Source organism: Struthio camelus, chromosome 2, assembly GCF_040807025.1.
Source record: "Struthio camelus isolate bStrCam1 chromosome 2, bStrCam1.hap1, whole genome shotgun sequence".
NCBI classification, from domain to species: domain Eukaryota; kingdom Metazoa; phylum Chordata; class Aves; order Struthioniformes; family Struthionidae; genus Struthio; species Struthio camelus.
Window position 1 is genome coordinate 31,909,249 of NC_090943.1, and position 8,774 is coordinate 31,918,022.

An 8,774-nucleotide genomic window follows, 5' to 3' on the forward strand; every position below is an offset into this window, starting at 1 on the left:
TCTCATTAAGTCAGCAACTCGTTCCTGCACTTACCTGCATTAAATTACATATTCACTTACATTACCTACTCAGTGCAACAGTGTCTACTTAAATTACCTCTATATCCCTGTGAAACTGGATAATTGTATCATTGTAACATTTGTATCTCTTAAGAGATGGGATAATCAAATCTCAGGGTTCAGCCTGGAAAAGGACTGCCCCGAGGCATCCCCCTCACCACCGCAGTCAGCGTCGCATGGTGAGGGAGGCGCAGCTCTCTTTTCTCTCTATGGCCTGTCATTAGCCAGTGCAGGCGGCAGGATGTATTATTTAGTAGGTATTTAGGCGTTGTAGATCCAGCGTGACGTTGCACGAGGACATACCTGTGTTCGGACTGCTAGTGATCTCACACATCACCTTGGCCGTCAGCGCTGAAACTTGGGGGATAAATGCTGCTCTGAAGCTTCCTGAGACAACTACACGTGGGCAGAGGCACTGAAATCTGGCAGAAAAACCCCAGCAGCCTAAGTTTACCATGATATGAACAGAGATATGCTGAACTGAACAAAACCTGTTCACCTTCTCTGTGCTTGCAGGGTTTTCAGCAGGGAATTTGTCTGCTTGCTTTATTTTAAAGCTTATTAAACCTGACATATTCAAGAATAATACTTCCTTCTTTGATGAGATCTTGCCTAGGAGTGCCACCCTACTGTTTTAACCTAGATCTTGTCCTTTGTATAGAGATATTGTTTAAAAATCTCCTTTCCATATCCCTGCCTTTATGTAGCTATTTCTAGATATTGTCAATACTTAGAGGTTGGTCTGGAAGGAGGTACATCCAAACAAAGGCACTGCCACCTCCACAGATTTAAGAAAATTCCAAAAGATTCACGCCAATAGCATTATATGTTAAATCTAACCAGTTTGTTCCCCTAGTGCATAGATAATAAACTGTGCAATGTGTTTGAATGCTAAGGGATACGACCATTTTTGGTTCATCATTGCTGGCTTGCCTCCTACAAGCAGTAGCAAAGCAGCTGGGCTGGCACACTACACACACAGCAAACTCAAAGAAACATATTGCGTTCCTTTATGAGGGATATTTTATTTTCTTCTCTGGATCTACTTAAAAATAAAACTGATGTCTCTAGCATCCTTTGCAGGCTGAGTTAAAACTTGTTTTCGCATTAGTGCAAGCAGCACTCATGAGCAGAGCAAGCCACATGCACACAGCTGTGATGGGACTGGAGCCTTTTTGAGGCCAAGCTACAGAGCTCGGCTACTTCTTTCGTTTTCCTTCCAGGGTTGAGTATAAAGCCAGAATAGTGCTGCATCTGTTCAGCAGTTTTTAAATTTCTTCAACTTTTTCTTCCCTAACCTAAGGCCAGACAAAAGTGGAAAATGGTCGAAAATGATTCAGAGGATAGAAAGGGAGAAGAGAACTGTATGACTGAACATAAAATGACTGAGACCAAGATGAAATTAAACTGGAGAAAATGATGCTTTATCATTTATCTCGGTACTAATATCATATAGAGCTGAAACTCAACATTAAATGCTGTAATATACCGTTACTCAGTATATTACTCAGTAATATCATTTCAACTACTGCTTTCATGCTCACACAGAATAAATGAATGCTTACGCCGCTTATTTAGATGCTGCCTTTTTTCAATACTTACAGCTAAATCAGCTGTGTCACACAGTAGTCTGTGCACGTTACTACAAACCATTACATACTATTACATACAGAGTACTCAGATGGTCTTAATGCTAATAAGAATCATTTTACATTGTTTAGATTTATCCTTTATTTTAATTTAAAGCTTAAGGTTAAGTAGCTTTGGTCTCTTTCATTAATGCCTAGGTTACACCCGTACATCAGGATAGCATTTTTACAAAATAGCTCCTCTAACTGTAAAATATTGTAAATTTTAATAACACTTTCAGTTATGACGGGAATGCAGCATATGATCATAGCACATTCAACTAGCATGAGCAAATTTGATTTGAAAGAAGAAATCACAGGAGTTAATTAGAACAAAAACTGGAACAAAAATACTTGATATGTAAAAAATGTTTCAAACAAAAGCATGGCTCATTCATTGCTTCCTGAAACTCCTAGATGGTATTTCTGCCTTAAGATCCTTTTTTCCCAGACCTCTGAAGAAGATTGGAGTATTTATCTACACTGTATGTCTGGCCTGGGACTAAGTACAGGGATCCAGTATGACCAAATTAATATTTATTATGGCATTGTCAGCCACTATGAGTGGGTCCTGTTTGTGCAAGAGCTCGTGTCTTCCTCTCCTCTCTATAAACATTTTAAAACTAGCCTTTTTGACTTGGCTTTGGAAGGGAGAGGAGGTGGTACCCATTCAGGCAGAGGCTGATTTCACCTGAGAGGGAAAGACTAAAAGTACCCTCAGCCTCTCAGCTATCTAAGTTAGGCTACCTTCAAACTGCCGCTAGTGATTTCCTAGGATTTCTCCTCCTGCCATTTCTAGTGCCCTACCTTCTATTAAGTTTCTTTGGCATTAGCAAGCCAAAATGTCTATTTGCTCTTTATTAATTGTTATCGTTTTCTGCAAAATTCTGGCTTGATGAAGAGCAGACTTATGTAACAGGGAGAGAGGAGGGCAGAGATCAGGATAAGCTTCTGCTCCTTGAAAACTGTAGCCTAATTTGCCAGTTTTATGCATATAACTTGCTACTGTGCAGCTCTGTACAGAGAGGGCAGTTTAAACTTGGCCAGGCTGTTTAGCTCTCCTTAGGCCCACAGTTACTGCAGCATTGCAAAATCCAAGCTAAGAGATGAGCATACTCAGCATATAAGTGGTTAAATGTATGGCTGGTCAACAAGTTAGACCGCAAGCTCAGGGCACTGACCAGACAGTATACTCCAGGATTCACGTTTTTTTCTGTATATCTTTGGTAGACTGGCCCATGATGTCAATGGGAGCTTGGGATAATAAGTAAAAATAATAATAATAATAATTAAAGGGAGTCAATGAAAAAAATCAAGGAAGCAAAGAGACAAAAAGAATATGTACTTCTTAGCTAATGCTGAACATCTGGATCCTTAGCCCAATATCAGTGGGTCTTTCATATAGCACAGGATTTGCTCCAAAATCTCCACCGCAGAAGAAAAGACCTGAATGAACTCAGAAAACGCTGAAGTGAGGGTTAGTTAGAATGAATAAAACTAATCCTATTCCTCTCTGACCTATAATCATTCCACTGTAACTTACCCTTGTGACTAATTGCCCTCTCAGCAGCCTGTTGACCACAATGAAATGTCACTTTCCAGCTCATTGGTCTCAGTCTTGTGCAGTACAGTTTCTAATTGCTATAGTGAAGTATAGCATTTCTTACAACTTACTCGCATTTGGATTCACTAAAACCTCTTTGGCAATACTTTTATCTTTCCATGCTTGTGTAAGATATCAGCATGCTGCCTTTAGTTAATAAAAAGGTTTTTTTTAATTTCTTTCCTTCTCTGCCTTTTCAGATTCCAATAGGCCTAATCAGACATTGTGGGTTTTTTGTACCAGTTATGGCTCTGTAAAAGATTTGCAGGGAAAGAGATGATGATCCACTTCCAAAGAAGTATTAGATTCATTAGGAAAGCAGTCAGCATTTCTCAGAACAGCTATGCGGTTCATCGAGCAAAGACAAGCTTGAAGCCTACACAATTTCCCCTCTCTAGGTCTTGCAGGACTGGGGTTCTCTTGCTCAAGAGGTCTATGGGAAAGGCCAAAAAGCCTAAATTGCCTTATTCTCAATAGCCTACAAGCTGGAGAATTCTCCATTAAGGTCTGTGAAGGTCTTTCATAGTTAGCAATAGGTTACACAGCTGATGTGCCATAGCTTTCATTGATGGCTTCAGAAATTAACCTGATATTACTCAGATAATTCGCATCACTTAAATTAGATAGTCCTTGAAGACCAATAATCCAAATTTCTTCTCTCTTTGTTTTAGGGTAGTCACTGGCCTTTGCTTTTCTGCAGACTGGCGTAAAATAAGACTCTTTTGTACTATGCCTCTTCAGAGATTATGAACCCATTTTTTGCCTAACTTCAAATCTAATGCCTACCAGGATCTAGCCTACCAGTTTTGAAAATGATGTGATTGATAATAGGGGATTGGGAAGAGATATAGCAGTATTTCAAAGCATTTGATGTCTTGCTATGATAGAAACTCAGTTGTAGCCTTGCCTATGCTGCTGATTTATCATATCTAAGAAAGACATAAACTTATTTCTAGTGGAGAGGCCTACGATTTGTTGCGCTGGACTTAGTAATTCAGTTATTGTTAATCGTGATGAATTACTGCACTAAAAAGGTGGTTCCTACTTAATTACCTTTATAAAACACTCCCCTGAAAAACAGGTTCTCGCACTAATAGCGAGATCCAATCAACAACTCTTTCCACTTGGCAAGTTGCAGAGTAGAGTAACTATCCTGCAGACATACAAGAGTGGTGTAACTCTACAAGACTTCACATTAGCTCATTTGTAAGGGATGCCTTCAGTCGTCTTAAATTTCTAAGTGCTGATTATAATTCCAGGATCCTCTTGCATATTTCCACAGCAAAGAGCCCAGAAGTGGCCACAGCATACCAAGGAAAATCCTTAGAAAGGAAGTAGGTCAAAGAAAAATATGTTTGTATCATTAATATATTTATCACTGAGGTCAGTTTAAACTTTTATTACAGCCTATAAACTATTTTGACGAAAATTCAAGTCTTTCTGCCTTGTCTTTCTGCCGTTAGTTTCTAATCACCATAAGGCAGCCCAGTGGCAAAGGGAATCCTTTGAAGTTTGTGTTTCTTGTGGTAGGAGCACAAATGTTTCCTCTCCGGAGAAGCTGAGGGATTCAGCAGCCAGTAGCAGTGATAGCATTTTGGAAGAGGACTCCGGGCTATGTATGAGGACTTCCTCAACTTTTCTGCTTCTCCTGCTTCTCCATCAGGGGCTCGTGGACAGCCACAAGTGAGGAGAGCACCTCTCTCACCCGAGCACTTCTCTCCTACTGGCTTCTTCACTCCTTCCAGATCTAAGCTACAGGCAGAAATCATCAAGCAGCTGACTACCTCTTGGGCTTCTCTCCTTCCTCAAGAAAATCAGACTGCTTGTGTACCAGAGGCTGCTAAAGCGGGTGTGGATGTAGGAAGTCCATTCTGAAGGAGTTCTCAGGAACTCCCTTCCTGTCATAACGAGTTGCAATCATAGCCATATTATTTAATTCAATGCCATTGTTTTAGCCAGTTAAAATGCAATGAAATCAGAGTGAAATTATCTAGGCCATTGTAGTTGTCCGAGCCAAGTAAAGGCCAAAGAGCAAAGGAGTGGCATAAATAATGCCAAGAAGTTAAAATGTAAATATTCTTTCATTTGAATAAGTTAAACTGTTGTTATCAATATGATTTGAAGAAAAGTTTTAAAAATAAGTGAACATTTGGCAGCATCCTTCAAAATGGAGAGGAAATCCTGCTGCAATCCTGTTTGCTCATAGTGCTCCCCTGCTGGCAAGCAGAACAGCAGGAGCGCTTCTTGGTGGAGAGCTGGTTTGTGGGTTCAAGGCAGGTAAAGCTGCTGCAGAAACCTTATTAGAGATCAGAAGGGCAGTTCACAAGCTTTGATTATTTTACCTCGGTTGTTGTGACTTTTATATGCTCATTTGTAATGTAAGGAACACAAAGAGATTTTTTTTAAGGGATAAGCAACCAGTAACATCAGTTAGCATACCAGACGGCACTTCTTCTGTGCCATTTACTTTCAAAATTGTTCCTTTCTCCTTTTGTTCAAATACAGCCCACTGCAGATGAAATTGTATGCCTGTCTTCTGCAGTTTAAACCTTTGTTTATGCACTAATGAATCTAACTAGGTGTCACAGCAGACTCTAACGAGCATCACTCGCTTTCATTAAACTCTACAGCTTGCTATTATACGCTTTGGAAGATTCGTTGGTTTATTCATAGCAATCACTGGATATTCTTTTTCATTAGATAGATAATAGTTTTCCCTATTGTTGACTTCTGTTACTAAGAGAACTATGAAATGTTAATACTGGCCTCAAAACCCAAGGCAAAACTACCCTCAATACTATCTGAAACGCAACCACTTGCATAACAAATGGTCTTAAATATCTAAGCACAAACAACTTGAAATTTTATTCATTTATTTATGAAGAAGTGAAAGAAAGAAAAATCAAGAAGGTGCCTCTGTATAGCCTGCCTGTCCATTTTACCTTGTTAACTGAATTTCTCTTAGTTAATTTAAGCAGTAGCTTAAAATAAACTGTAAACAACTGTTAAGAACTGTCCTATTGCTATCTGGATTCTTAACTTAGATTTTAAAACCAGAAATGCTTACGCTTTTCAGAGTTTAGCTCTGAATCAATTTTGAGAGGGTTTTGTTCTTCTAAACTGTCTTTGTAAATTCCCTACTGCTACAGCAGGAATCTTCCAGAGCAGCACACACGAACTGGATTTTTGAGGAATGTTCTGCTATAACTGATGGCCAGGCCAAATATTATAAGGTTCAAGACGCAGACTTGTTGAGGGATGAGTCAGCTAGAGCTGAACCCTTTCTTGTGCCAATAATGCCAGCCTGGCCAGACAGAATATTGCACAAGTTTATATGGTTTTTATATTTTTCTATTTTGTAAATTTAGAATTTTTAAACAATGGCTGCAGTACTCCACTTAATGTAGAAATCTTTTTCTTTTTTAATTAAAAATCTTTCTGTACTAATCATTTCTTTGACCCATTTTTCTTCTCTGATGTTTTAAATTTAATGAATCCTGAAAATATTTCCAATTAGGCTTGAAAAAAGGTATTTTTCAAATTTCATATTAAACCAAAAATGTATTATCTACATTACCTACCTAAAAATGCATCTAGGTTTAGGGAAACATGTAGCGTCTGTTCTGATCAAATACATAACCGTTATTTAAAATTTCAGAATTTATAGATCAAATATTTTTACAAGCTAGGTGTCAGTTTTCACACTGTGTAATCTCATAGAACTGTGCCTGATTTAAGCTGACCAGTCTCTAAATTAAGATAAATGCAGCCATTAGTTGTAGTTAAATTTTATTATTCTGTCACTTCACACATTGAAGACTGAAGAAAATGCATTTAATTTACTTAACTTTGCAGTCACATCATCCTTGTACATAGGCTGCCACAGATGTTGTATCCTAGAACATGTCCTAGAGCAGTAATTAACCTCAATTGATTTATGCTGCTTTCTAGATTCCCCTCAATAAATGTTAGTCTAAATACTATTGGAGTCGTATAGTTGTGCTTTAGTTTCACTGCATAGTCATGCTCTGAGTACAAAAGGACTCTGAAAAGCACAAGAACTATTTTTATTAGAAAATCTAAAGGGTAACAATGGAGGTTATTTTCATTTTGGTTTAGATATTCTAACCCTATTCTTCCTTTTTTGTTGTTTTTGTTTTTTAAGGTATATCCAAAGACTGAAATGTCTTTTCAGATTATTATCTATGAATCTTTGGTCAAATTCTTGACAAAAAAATTGATTATGGTGTACTCTGATTTATTTTTCACATATCTTTCAAGCGATAAGTTGGTAAGGCCAGTCTTTGCTTCTGGTTTACTTCACATTCATTTTCTGTGTTAATGTCTAAGGAGGTAGCATTGCCAACAAAATGGTTGAAACGTTTGTGTGCAATGTGTGTGTGCAAGCATGTAAAAGAGTTCTACAGCAAAATATCATTCCATCTTATGAAATTACCCTGGTGGGCAAAAATTTTGCATACATCAAAATAAAAATCTTTTAATCCAAGGCTGTTGTATTCTGTCAACTGGCTTGTTGCCATCAAAAAGAGGTAAAATTCTAAATGTCTAATGAAAATAAACATATAGATATAATTGATAAACGACTGTATATATAACCATGGCTGTGAAATATATTGAAATATGTTGTAAGCTTCTTACAGTTGGAACGAGTAATGGTGGAGGCAATACTTATGGAAAACTTCATAATACTCTGGATTATGATGTCTGAACTGCCTTTTGTCCAGACCAGGGATCATACACATCTCTGGAAAGCTTCCTGTTGCCCAGGCTTTACAGGCTGCTTTCATTTTTCTCTACTTATTTCTAAACCTGATTTCCATTCTCTTCAAAAAATTACTAGCTCGTAAGCTTCATATGTAATCAAATAACCCATCTGAATTAAATTAAAAGAAAAACGTACTTAACTCTAATGAAGCCTTGGTTATTTATATGTCCTTTCACAGAAAGCATGTGAGAAGATTCTGAAGTCAAGATATGAGACAACCCTGGCTGAAAAGACTGAAGGAATGTGATTACTTCTACTTTTCTGAAACAGAAAGACTCATGAATGAGAGGACTTCTGGGCCATTTCTATATTTGCCTTTTGCCCATTACCATTTAATAAGGACTTATATCTTTCACATAAAGGTGCTGAGAGTCAGAAGAATTCATTTCTCTTGCCTCACTTTCTTCTGTGTCCCTATAAATTGTTCGGCTTTCTCTTTTTTTTTTTCTATAATAGTATTTATGTTAATATAGCTTTATTCTGGTGGTATAATCATATATATATGAGACATGGAAATTTTGCAGTCATACATAAAGGAAAAGAAACAGAAAGTTCCTGTATTGCTATCTTTAGGTATACTTTGTCAGCAAGAACATATGCAGAGAAGGTATTACAGATACAGAAAATAGTTCTGTGACCAGTTAATCTTTACAGCTAACAGCAGGACTTACTTTCAAGTGATTAGTTACAGAGCAAA